A 13140-nucleotide genomic window follows, 5' to 3' on the forward strand; every position below is an offset into this window, starting at 1 on the left:
ACCTTTATGTGCAAGCATACCTAAAGCTGATTTTGATTCAGATTTCATGAATTTGGAATTTGTATTAAAGAAATATTTTTTAAAAAGCAAACTGAAGTATGTGAAATAAATCTAATTAGATCTCTAATTGTTTTACATTCTTATAATATTTTCATCTTACGTGCACTCTCGCTTCACAAGTGGTTTAAAAACCTTTGAGCAAGAACTCAAAAAAAACAATTCTTTAAGATGCCGAGATGAACTTCAGAAGAGAAAAAGAGAAGATGATGAAATGCAAAAATGTGTCCACAACATCTGTTTCTGTAGACGTAAACCTCCACCGAGAATGTGAGTCAAATTAAGCAAAAAAAAAAAGTTTTTAAAGTATATAAAAGTAGCAGCATTAGACCAGTGAGGTCGGTAATCCGACCTGTGCTATTTGATGAAGGCTTTGCTGTGAACGACCCTTAGATTTGTATTTACTTTAGAGCGAGGGCACCCGCGGGAGCAGCTGGGTCAGTGATGTCTTGCTCTACACAGCAGCAGCAGGTTTTGGCATCGACGAGAGAAATCAGGGGGATTATGTGCTCCTCCTGCCAACACACTCTTTTGATCAGAGGCCAGGTAAAATCAGGCGATCTGCATTAATCCCAGCATCTCTATCTCCTCTAAGTTCTCGTTTCGCTTCCCTCATAGCAGGTTGTTATCAGGCGGAGGGATAATTAAGCCTTGAGGGACTGCTGGAGGCTTTCCTCTTCCAAGTTGTCAAATGTTAGAGGGAGGCAGATCAAACGACTTTGAAACACGAGAGAAAATAAGAAAAAAAGAGGCTAATCTACCCGAGACAACAGACGTATTGTTGAAGCCGCGTTCCTTTGACTCTTGGCTTGCTCTTTGAGATAAAAGTTCGCTCAAAGTCTTGGCAGAGTTTGAAATCGGGGCCTTCCAAGCTCAAAGGAAGACACGATGGAGTTTGATGCTGAAATACTTCAAAAATGAAGTCTGGAGTTTTCACGCTGAGCTGCTAACTCATTCTCTCATTCAATCAAATGATTTTTAGATTGAGTGATTTATTTAGGAAAAGTAACAAATTTGGCCTCCAATAAAAGGTAAATCACAACTTTCTCAAAATGTTTCTCACTGTACACCATGTCTATCTCACTGTATATATGCTGGGGTTTTAAGCCAACAAAGATCTCACGTCATTTGACTGTCTGCATGTTTTCAAAAAGCCCTATTGAAGTGTGGAACAAAAACAATGCAAGCTATCAACATAAGCACTGGCAACGGTGGATTTTAAAAGAGGATCAAGCAGTACAGGGCCTTGTATCTTCTATGATTATCCTTGTTTTTTTTGTTTTTTTGCATTTTCACTGCCAGGACATAGCACTTACATGAAAAATGTTCCATCTAAAAATATCTTTCCTAATGCAATTTTGCAAGAGAAACATTTGTGATCTGTGCGCTAAAGTTTTGTCTCTTTCTCTGTCTCTTTCTCTGATCCCTGCACAGCTTACAAGAGAGGGAGAGAGGGAGGTTGGTGCACAAGTAACCCAGACTGCTGCAGCTTCTCCGGTCGGTCTGTCCTGTATGTGGGCTTCACAACCGTGCAAACATTTGCTGCGTCTCTTCTGTGACATTATAAACATTGCTGTCAATTTGTGCAGGATTTTCTCTCAGTATAAATTCCCCAGAGAATCATACACAGAATCACCCTCAGTATTCTAATCTGTCAAATGATGGACAGCCTTCAGATTTTTTGTAATTTTGCCAAATGTTACCAAGTGCTTTGCTCATGCTGAATGATTGTTGGGTCTTTGTAAATAATATAACAAAGAGTGTTTGAGAACATTTGATAATGAATAAGATTAGATTTGGATTAGAAAACCGTATTGATCCCAAGAGGGGAAACTCATTTGATACCTGGTCAATTCATACAAACAACATACAGCATAGTCAGTACAATCCCAACACACATCCATTAACATCAGGATCGAGATCCACTCCACTCCAGGCAGGAGGCCGTAGCAGCAGAAGCTCCTCCCGGCTGTATGTGATTAAAGGCAGATCTTTTGCATTGTTTGAGAGACTCTCCAAACTCTTGTTACCCAGAACCCCAGAAGGCAAACTAAGAAGGTCAAGAATTGGCACTACACAAACAAATACTGATTGATTGATTGAATTGATTGATCTTTAGTCAAAAAAATGTAATCCCACCGATGCTTTTGGGTTGAATTCATATTCAAATGAATGCAGAACCAGTGTCTCTCCTGACACAGCTTGAGGAGGTCAACAAACTTGAAGGCAAATAAATAACTTGGTTGGAGCTGGAGAGGTTGGCTCAGGACCGGGGGCGATGGAGAGAAGTTGTGGATGACCTCTGCTCCACGAGGAGAGAAAAGGTTTAACTCTGTAAAGTAAGCCAGGCGGTTTTTCTCTCTGCTTTCCTGCCTCAGGGGAAGTCAGAGGTCAAGATCAGACCCTGCAGCGATCTTGCTAAAGGGTAAATCAGCTCGGCAGAAGAACTGCCGAAACAATTTTTACTCTGAAATCACATGTCACTACCAGCACTGCACCGTAATCTCAACCTCTCAGGATCAATTCCATCTCACTGGTGGAAAAACTTTTCTGTTTGTTGCAGTGAAAACAGCCAGCAATGTCCGTCAGAAATGTGTCGGTATCTTTTCAGAAACACAGTTTGGAGCATGAACACATGCCGCCCTGAGCCAGGAGCAGCTGTTTACATTCATATTTAATGCACTCGTACAGTGGGGTCTCTCTGCAGCAGATCACTGAATCAAACCACGGGAAAATTTTAAATTGTTCAAGCTGCTGTTATGTAGTACAAAAAGATGAGCTACTCTGAATAACTGATGATATGAACTTCATAAAGTAGGTGCATATCGAAGACACACTGAGTTCTCTTTGAGTTTCTTGACACAGAAGTCTCTTTTTAAACTTCCTTCAGAAAAATGTCTTGTGAGATATCTGTTTATCCTTCTGTTCCCTAAAATATATTTTACAAACAGGGACGACTGACTCTTCAATAGACTGTATAACACAGTGACATCAAACATTGGTTTCAGAAGTGAACATGAAGCTAAACTTCATCGATGGTGGTCGCCATATTGGAAAAGCTGATTTCTACTAACCTGTTGTAAATAGAGAAGCAGGCAAAGAGGAGGAGTTTGTGTGGGCTCAATGAATATCTTGGTTACTAAAACACACTCATCTAACTCGTCATCTCGCCTAGCATTTTCCAAATGATGAAAACAACACAGACAAAATCGATAGTTTAAGATGAGTATGAGAGTTTGGCTGAAATGAAGGCCAGCCTCTTGACAAACAGCTACCATGTCCTTATCATGCAGAACTCTTAGTCTTTATATGATCATTATGGATGCATTATTAACAATTCAGCCCTGGTACACATTTAACCAATAAAGAAATTATCTAAAGAAACTTTTAGCTCCTTTCACACAAAACTCCAAGAAATGTTCCAAATAATATCCAGGTGAGCTGCATGTGTGAACGTAAATGGCTTAAAGGCAGAATATGCAATTTTTTGATCCAGCAGATGTCACCCGTTAAGCACCAGCATGAAACCAAAACAACTTGGTTGCATGCTAATGCTAACTATCTTTATTATGCTCGTATCTTCACACTGCATGTAAATTTACCCGAAATGACCGTGATCTAGAAACGCAGTTAAGTAGTGAGTACAGTATGTTATTCTTCTAAACAACTTTTATACGCCTGGGGATGAGCTGGCCGGCAGTCCTGGCAATGTAAACAAAGTGAAGATAGGATTCGGAAAGTTTGGAAAGCATAACAGACAGTGGGACTCGGGTGTTACACTCATTGTAGTTATTTTCAGAGGATATAGTTGATTTCTACTTTTAAAAAATTGCATATAAAGCCTTTAATAATTACACAGATTGTTTAAAGGACTTTTCCTGCCAGCAGTAAAAAGTCAGTAAGAAGTCTGAGTGATATATGAATGCAACAGAAAACATTCAAATTGTCTTTTATTCAGCCTCAGGAAATGTAAAATGTAGTATAGAGGTCTTTAGAAACACTAAGAAGATCACAAAGTCCCTGAGTAAAAAATCTGAATAAATCGTCTGTGTGACACAACAGAAAGTAAACTTTTGGGGTTCTGTGAGAAACTAGGTAATTAGGATTAAGTTTAAATGAGAGATTTTTCAATTTCAGTCAAAGAATATTTGAGCCTGCTTCTTTTCCTTCCCTGTTATTTGACGCATAAATCTCCTTTTCAGCACAAAGGGTGTTTATGGATTTCTGGATTCAATTAAAAAACTGTGAACTATCACATTTGGATGAAACAATGACGCAGACTGTTAAGTGGCATCAGTTAAAATGTGCGATCACGACTTATCTGACAACAATGTGAGAAAACGCTTCACTACCGAATCCTCGCTAAAGAAATGTAAAACAGTCCCAGACACGTACCTGCCTGTTGACGTCGTCAGGCTGGCTATGTTGATTCTTCTGTGCACTCTGAGGACAGGCATGGATCCTTCTTTACAAAACGAGACAACCTGAAAGAACAAGAGAGGGACAAATAATACATAACTGAAAAAATGGTGAAGCTTTTCTCCCTCACACTCTCTAATGAACTGTCTGGACATCAGAGACGTGTTCAGTCAGACTTCAGCGTCACACTCTCACAAACACAGCGTCCTCTGGAAACGTTGCTCTTTTACAAAAACACAACATCCGGGTGTAGACAGAAACAAGTATAGGCTCATTATCACCTTCTCCTAAACAGTGCTGTCTTGTTAATTAAATGCACATTTGTTTATATTTGCATTTGAAGTGTTGAATCCATTTCTTTTTACTTATACTGTATCCTGCAACTATTATATTTACCTTGTTTACACACCGCAAAACTCAATAAGCAAGAGGATTTGTCAAATTAGACGTTGAAAGTATCTTGTTACATTTTTTATAAACCATATTCACCTGGCAAGTCCAGATATCTAGTTCATCCTATTTTAAGATACTGGACGTTTGCGTGTTGCATTGGCAGATCTTTTTTTAATTAATTCAAGCAATTCAGGCCTTTTTTTTTGTTGCTTTTCACCTCTTAAAATAAGATGTTTATATGTACTTGTCAGGTGAATGTGTCCTAAATTAAGTTTAATGAAATTGTTTTTACTAAAAGTTAGACAAATTCATGTAAGATCCACAAAATATTTGTGTTTTTGTAGTGTTTTGAAGGTTTTGTAGTGTTTTGAAACTGAAAGTTTAAACTGTTTTCCTGTGTTTCGATTTATAGTGTGTTCAGCGATGTCTACAATGTGCATTTTCTGTGCAGCTGTGTCGCTCTTTCAGTTCTGTCTGTTTTCACTTTCAGGAGTTTGAGCTCCTACTAGCTACAGTTGAGCTCTCAGCCTGCAGGGAAAGTTATGAGGCACAGACTCCTAGCTTGCGAGCTGCTCTGCCCGACTCTGCTGGTCACTCTTTAACTTCAATATAGAACTCTTTCAATCAAAAGAGAACTCTACAATGTTTATTTACGGAACAATATACCACTGTTTCTGTAAAGTCATGATTATGACCTCATGAGGGAGAAAAGATGTGGAAAAAGTCGCGCAGCCTGACTGGTCTGTGTCGCCGTCTTTCCCAGCACAGCGTGCACTCAGCTTTCAATACACAATGAATGGGGATGGGTTTTTAATCGCATCAGGTCGTAGTTAGTGGCTGCTGCACCAGCGGTAATGACGGCGCGTGTTTCAGTATTTTATACTGGTATATTGGTCGCACCGGAGTATAAGACGCAGCCAACTTTTAAGACGAAAAAATAGGTATTAAAAGTGTGTAATTACGGTAATTTTACATATGTTACAAAATATACCTCACCATGACACTGATATGTGTTTCTAGTCTATCCACAAGCCCCCCAAATATGAGAAAGTCAATCTTCATTTTTCAGAAAATGTGTGCTCAAACAGGCCGTTTGGAGATTTTCCCTTCATGACATCACAAAGGGCAGTAACCCCTCCCCCATGTGGGTGACAATCCCACAGCTAGGTGTTTGTTCTACCCTCTGAGTCTGCCTTCTCACCTTAAACAATAGGACATGGAGCGAGAAAGCCTGAGGCACCCAAGCCCTTCCAGAGAGGGGGCGTGGTCAGACACAGCTCATTTACATTTAAAGCTACAGACACAGAAACAGCCTGTTCTGAGCAGGGCTGAAATAGAGGGGTTTATAGGCATGATCAAATACAGGATCAGAGTGGATTAAGAACAAGAAACTTCACAGACATGTTTTGGGGAGCTCTGAGACTTATTCAAAGGGGTTGAAGAGGAGGAGAATATGTGACCGTTAATATTTATTTTAACATTTTAATCTATCTAGACTTCTTAGTCTATTACCTAGTAATAAAATGTATCTTATTTTTGTCATTATTCTTTCATTATTATCATTATTATTGTAAACATTTAGCATGCATATCCACATTTTTTATCTTGTTCCTCGAAAAATAAAAGGATTCAATTTGAATCTATAAAATCCCCAAAATATGTAACTTTGAAAACAAAATGTAGCTAATTTCTACTCTATATTAAATATTTCACATTTGAATAAGTTTATTTTTTGTTGTGCTCTTTACAGTTTGTGTATCTTAGTTTTATTTCATGTAATTAAATGTGTTTATTTCTTTGCCTGGACAGCTACCAAAATAATTTCACAAGGAAAAAATCTGCACCAGTACATTTAGTACAACAGAATAATCAAAAACATTCAGGATGATGTCATATTCACATAAACTGCCTAAACATAAATGACAGCTATAAGACTTCATTATGCAGAAAGCCACATCTAAACTAAATCACAGAGTTTACTGTCTGTCTGAATCCAACTTTTGTGTGAAAAAGTTCCAAAAATAAATGTGAAATGACAAGTCGCTCAGGATGTGTCAGCAGCAGGCGACCTGTGGAAAGAAAACCCAGACACAGCATCTGTTTGTGGCACCGGAGCCGAGCTTGGATTTCAGTCTGGGTTTGATGTACCCAACATGTTATGCTGTGTGAGAGAGAGAGAGAGCGAGAGAGAGAGAGAGAGAGAGAGAGAGAGAGAGAGAGAGAGAGAGAGAGAGAGAGAGAGAGAGAGGGAGTCTGCAGTTTTGATTAAAAAACACATTTGGCTTTGAGCAGATGGCTATGTAGACTTTGCTTGCTTGTTTAAAAGTAGGCAGTCCACCCACCATCCATATTTTTCACACTTCATTTTGACGTAGGGCAAACTGAAAAAAGGGAACGGATTACAGAAGTCCAAAAGAAAAAGTAAACACACTCTCCTTTGTTCCAATGTGGCTGGACAATGTGGCGCCAAATTTTTATATAGAAATTGACCCTTTTAGTGTGTTTAGTTAATGGTGAAGAAAAAAAAGAAAGGTCAGCACACGTTTCAGCTTCCAATTTAAGGCCAGAGGAAGATCTTTGGGATCGAAATGTTGCCCTGTTTAAAATAAGATTGCATTGAGTTGAACAGTGTGCAGACCCCTCTCTTTTACCTCCAGTTCGTACATTGTTTGTCCTGCACCTGTATGCATTTTGCCTGGATGTGCACACGCTGGTTTCCTCTTGTTAATGGTGAAGAACATTAAATGGGAGGTACATAAAAGAGTTGCCAGATGGAAGGTGAAAGTGACTCAGAACTGAATGTTGAAAGTCAAGGAACATTATTTTTTTGCAGGCTAAAACCAATTTAATCAGCACTCCGTTTTGCAATCCTGACTTCTTTTCTTCATTTTTTTTAAATGATAAATTTTCTTGTGCTACAGACACATTTTGCTGTCTGAGAATAGGTCAGTGGTCAAACAAAGAGCACATGATTCTACCCAACAGTAATCCAAGATAACTTGTAGTTGATGTAAATGCTGGTTGTGAAAAGTAGTGCTCAGGTTAAGGTCACGAAAACAAATTGATTTGAGAGAAATTTTGTAGATTTTTGAGCCTATCTCTGTCTTTCTGAGTTTGATATATCATGTCAAAAGATTCCTACAGTTCTCTGTGTCACAGCTGGATCTAGGCTTAGATGAAAGATCAGTCTTTTCATGTAGTCAGTGTCCACAAGAACAATAAGCTATTTCAAATCATGTATATTTTTATTCTCTGCCCTTTATTTTTATTTTATTTTTTTTACAAACTAGCTATGCAATAACAAAAAAGGGAAACAAGGAATCCTCAAATGTAATGCAGTGGATGAAATAGATGGATATGCTACACAGGGATTCGGCTGACTTGGACATTAAACCGTATTTATTTGAGCCAGAGTGTTCAGGCAAAGAGTTGTTAGGCTGACACTGCAGCTACTCATCCTTTATGCATCCTGGGACATGTAGGCGCTACTGGCACAGCGAGCCGGAGAGCTCAGCTTTACTCAATATTGTCAATATAGCACGACCTGAGGAACGTAGTGCTCTATATGTACCATCACCACTGACAGGATATCAACATTAAAGCTCCTGTGAGAGGTTGTTTACCTGATTATATAGATACTGATGTGTCTCTATGACTGACAAAAGCAAACGAGACCATCTGAAACAACATTAATCATTTCTATACAGCTAGTTTTAATGCTTGTAACCATTGTCGCTGGGTAAGTGTCAGAGTACATGAGTTACAGCAGCAGTCACTGGCTAAATTTCCCACTGCAAAGGTTGTCAGTGAGTGCTACCTACCACATTTAACAGCAGGATGAGGTTTATCATCTTAACACACATGTAATGGAAAAAATCAGCAAAAAGATTCACAAGGGCTGCAAAAATCGAGACAAACTTTAAGTTCCTCACAGGAGTTTTAAAGTGAATTCTCCTTCAAAGTTTGGTTCAGAAAATGTGTGCTGTCTTAAAATATTGAGAAAGTGTACACGTCCTGTCTTGTAGTTTGAGTCAGTGTTTTGAATTTATCATAATTGAGGTGTCATATTACATTGACTTAAAATCTTGTTTTGCTGCCCTCTAGTGGTTGAACTTCTCTCCATGCTGCAGTGATATAGAAGCATACTCCACAGGGTGTGTGACGGGGACAACGACCACACTTCTGACCAAGGTTAGCTAAGACCAGCAACAAAAATCCCAGTCATACACATTCACGCACCGCTGACAAAGCAGCAGGGGCAACTTGGGGTTGAGTGCCTTCCCCAAGGACACATCGACATTTAACCACAGGAGCATGGGGATCGAACCAGATGAGAGAAGACTGACTGTACCACTGAGCCACAGCCGTGCCTGTGAATGGAAATTTTCTATAGATATCTGAGTTTATCTATTACAATCTCTGCCAAACATGCTTTAAGTGCCTCAATGTCAACATACAAACGTTAACCCTGGTGGTCAAGTTTTGAACTGCAGTACCCAAGATTTTTTTCTCATCTCTATTTCTGTTAATACTGAAAAAATAAATACAGTCATGTCCATCATCCTACGATCGGACATTGAAGGAGAATAAATGGTAATGCCATGTCTGTGAACGTTTTAGAAACAGGTTGATGTAGTGACTAATGTGTTGCATAATTTATAACATTATCCTACAATATTGTTTAAAACGTATTTCAGATTATATTATATTCCAGTTAAAGCGTATCTGTCCTACAAATTAATTTATTATGGGGTTAGGTATGAACTTTTTTCACAACCTTTACTGATTTTCAGACTTGTATTTCGGGTATTTTCAGGCACCAAGAAAATGAAATGAAATACCAGAGGAGTCTTATAAAATAATCCGTTTATCTCGCTGCTTAGAAGTCCATGAAATCATTTTTATTTCGGGGAACATGAGCGCAGAGTTTTTCTTTGAATGAAAGAATATTTCCAACACAAGAAACAAGACAATTTTACTGTATTTAATGACGACTGGTCATGTTGAATAACCCTTCTCCATTCTCTTTAAGATTAAAAATGGGGGACATTTGAATCTGGAGTTACAGATCTGTGCTCTCCTCATGGAAAATATATTTTAAGGATGCAAAGATGTTAAAACCACACAGGGACATTTCTACAAGGAACAAAAAAAATCTTTAAAAGCTTGGAAGACCAGACTACTTTTGATTTTGTAGATTTAACATCCACATGAGAAATTGTGTCCTTCATTTTTAGTAAGTAATAAACCTTTTTACAACTATTGTCAAAAGTTTTGTTGTCTCTGGAGAAAACCCTGGCAGGATGAAACCAGGACTTCACATTGAAAATCACATTAGCTCTTAAGATGTGTCCGTGCTCGCTCTGAAATCTTTATTTTCTTCGATGGCTTTTTGATGTTAACAAAACGACAGTGATTTGTAAGTCCACCTGCCTCGGCACAAGTTGTTAAATTTGTTTACTGGCTGTACTGCTTCACCCTGACATTGTTTTTCCCTGTTTATCGATTCTCAAGAGTGAACTATTTCTGCCAGCTGCGGTGCTGAAACTTTAATATGATGCCTTGAATTTAAAGGAAGGCGGTTAAGGTTCTGAAAAGTGCAGCACAGGAGGAAAAAAACATCAGTATGCTGAATCTAAAAACCATGTCAGGGGGTCCATCCTCTTCACACTCAGGGAGCATGAGTGAGGTCAAACCAGGTAAAAGCTGTGCTCCTTCATTGATCCCGCGTATTAAATCTGTACCTGTCCTCACTACAGAGGAGCTGCAGGTAAAGAGATGCAGACTCAATCAATGAGAGGGTTTTTAAGCTGCGAGATAACATGGATGTGCAGAAAGTGGATGACGATCAATATGAAGTGAGATGGAAATAATGATTTCTACGTTCAATCAAGGCCATTTATGGAGTATTTTTTTTGGCTAAGATGAAAAAAACATCCTCTGCAGTTGTCCTTTACGGAGGAGAGAGTGACAGTAAAAGCCAGCCGGCAATGAATGCAATTTCTAATTTTAAAAGCTCCATTAATTCTCATCCAGCACCTCTGCCCGTATAACTTCTGAAGGGGGTCACAAGGAGAGCTAGCATTAATAACAGCTGCCATATTACATCTGGATGTGGCTTGGAGACAGCGTCCCGTCTCACAGTGTCCTCTTGAAAATAACATATGATGCCATTAGGTGCTATTACAGGACAAACCCCACACAAACACACACAGGCTGACGGGGAGCAACTGTAAATCACTTTAATCCAGCCCGGAGACGAAGGCAGGTTATTCCCACTTTGCTGAGGGGACGAGGGGGGGATTTGTGACACAGACTGAGCTGCAGTTTACCAGCTTGAGTCATGATGAAAGCAGTGATTGAGCTCAGCAGTCACAAATCCCTGATCACCTGCCGCTTCTACACCCCAAAAGGAAAATAACAGACCACACACCTCAATTTCAGGAAAAGCACAAAAAAGATCCAGCTCTGAAGAAAACCCATGCACATTAAAATATACAAAAATAGAGCGTATAATCTGACAAGCAGCCGAGATTATCTATTATCTTCCTCTTTACTCGATACAGATTGGGATCATCGTCACTGATGCTCTTACCCTCCTGGTCCCTGAAGCAGAGATTTGACTCATCTCCCTCTCATCCTGTTCCAGCCCCGAGTCCCACTGAGTCCCGCCTGTCAATACGGAGCCGCTAAATGCTGCTCAGACTGTCAGAGAGAGAAGATGCTGCACGCCTTCCACGCTTTACACAGTCGCACATTTATATGTACAGCCTGCATGAGCACAAACTCTCCCTCCCACTGATGGGCAAAAAATGTGTATCCAATTAGGAAGAAAGAGGAGTAGAATTTACCCCAAAGTCTGCAGAAGTTGTTTGTTCCTTTTTTGAAAGGGGTTAAAGCAGATATATTTAAACTGTGAGAAAGGTGCAGAGCGAGCTTACCTGCACACAGGGCAGATGCACAAACAGATCTGTGGCTTCCTGCAGCCGCTACACTCACCTAAATCACTTCCATGACTCACGCAGAGGGAAGATAACCGGCTCTCAGGAAAAGTGGAGTAAACACTCGCTGCAAAGGCAGGCACGGCGCTCGCTCGCTCTCACTGCAGCGCTGCTATCATCATCCCCCTCTCTCCTCCTCTGTCTCTTTCTCTGCTTTGATCCCTCTCTCTCTCTCTCTCTCTCTATCTCTCTCGTTCTCTCTGTACAGTGGTGCCCCCTGCTCTCTCCAACTCTGCCACCCCCTCACTCTCCACCACAAGGTGTCACAAACAGAGAGTGTCTGCACCCACTGTCTCTTATTGGCTCACACTTCTCTCTCTCTCTCTCTCTCTCTCTCTCTTCTCTCCCCCTCACCTCACTCCCCAAACCCCTCTCTCTCTCTCGTTCTGTGACTCTTCCTCTCTTTGGATTGTCTGCCTTAAAGAGGCAAAGCATCACACCACAGCTGCAAAACTCAGAGTAGGTAGGTAGATAGATAGAGATGGGTATATAGGTATAGAGAGAATGACAGAATATTTTCTCTTATTGCACTTCATAGCGTGTTTTCTTTTCACACACTTTATTTTCCAGTGAAACCTTTTTTGCATAAATTAAATGAAACTAGATAGATAGATAGATGCAGAGATAAAGAGAGAGTTGTAGATAGAGTTTCATATAAAGAAATGTGCCATGATGCATCGTCGAGTACCTTGCCTACCTTACGATCACCCCCCTTGTAACTAGAAATTTCTAATACTCGAAAAAGTTGCAACAGCGCTGCGCTCAATGACGTTGATACACCCTAGACAGATTCATGGTCCTGAACATTCAGTTACTTTTATTGACTTCTCGTCGCTATAGGAGCTTTGAAAACTGTCTTTTGTGAAGCATTCAAGGGCAAACCCATGTCAATATTAAGTGGACTCCAGAAATGCAGTCCATCCATGGTGCAGTGTTAGAAAGATCAATGAGGAGAAAATTGCCACATATAAAAATAACCCTTTTTTTTTTTTTTGTGTGTGTGATTGTGGCTTTCTGTTAAGTGTTTAAGTGAAGAAGTGGCTACAATGATTTTTTACACCGGCCTTTCAGAGGAAGAAAAAATAAACATTTGTTGTGCTTTGTGTTGCTTATGGAAAATGTTAACTGAATCAATAAATTCCTCAGTGGCGGAAATATTGACGGAGAAAGCTGAGATCTTCCACTTGCACATACGGAGGCAGCGCCTTTATGTACCAGGATGCTTTGCACATGAGAAGCTGAAGTATTGACTTTGCTGTGTTACATTTCT

The 13140-nt window shown here is 39.8% G+C and overlaps 1 protein-coding gene across 3 annotated transcripts in view; it reads right to left on the reverse strand.

Moving 5' to 3' along the window:
- Positions 1 to 12127, reverse strand: part of LOC109986012 (alpha-1,3-mannosyl-glycoprotein 4-beta-N-acetylglucosaminyltransferase C-like) — a 49047-nt gene extending 36920 nt beyond the window's left edge. The window contains exons 1-2 of one of the 3 annotated variants that reach the window (XM_020636499.3): positions 11869 to 12127; positions 4453 to 4541 (exon numbers count right to left, since the gene is read on the reverse strand). The gene's annotated coding sequence lies outside the window, so the exon portion shown is untranslated. Of the gene's footprint in view, positions 1 to 4452; positions 4542 to 11464; positions 11779 to 11810 lie in introns of those variants that run through there. The other 2 variants (XM_020636497.3, XM_065957318.1) reach the window with 2 other exon arrangements.
- Between the last annotated feature and the right edge of the window lie 1013 nt (positions 12128 to 13140).

The sequence above is a fragment of the Labrus bergylta genome, chromosome 7 (genome assembly GCF_963930695.1).
Source record: "Labrus bergylta chromosome 7, fLabBer1.1, whole genome shotgun sequence".
Taxonomy (NCBI): Eukaryota; Metazoa; Chordata; class Actinopteri; order Labriformes; family Labridae; genus Labrus; species Labrus bergylta.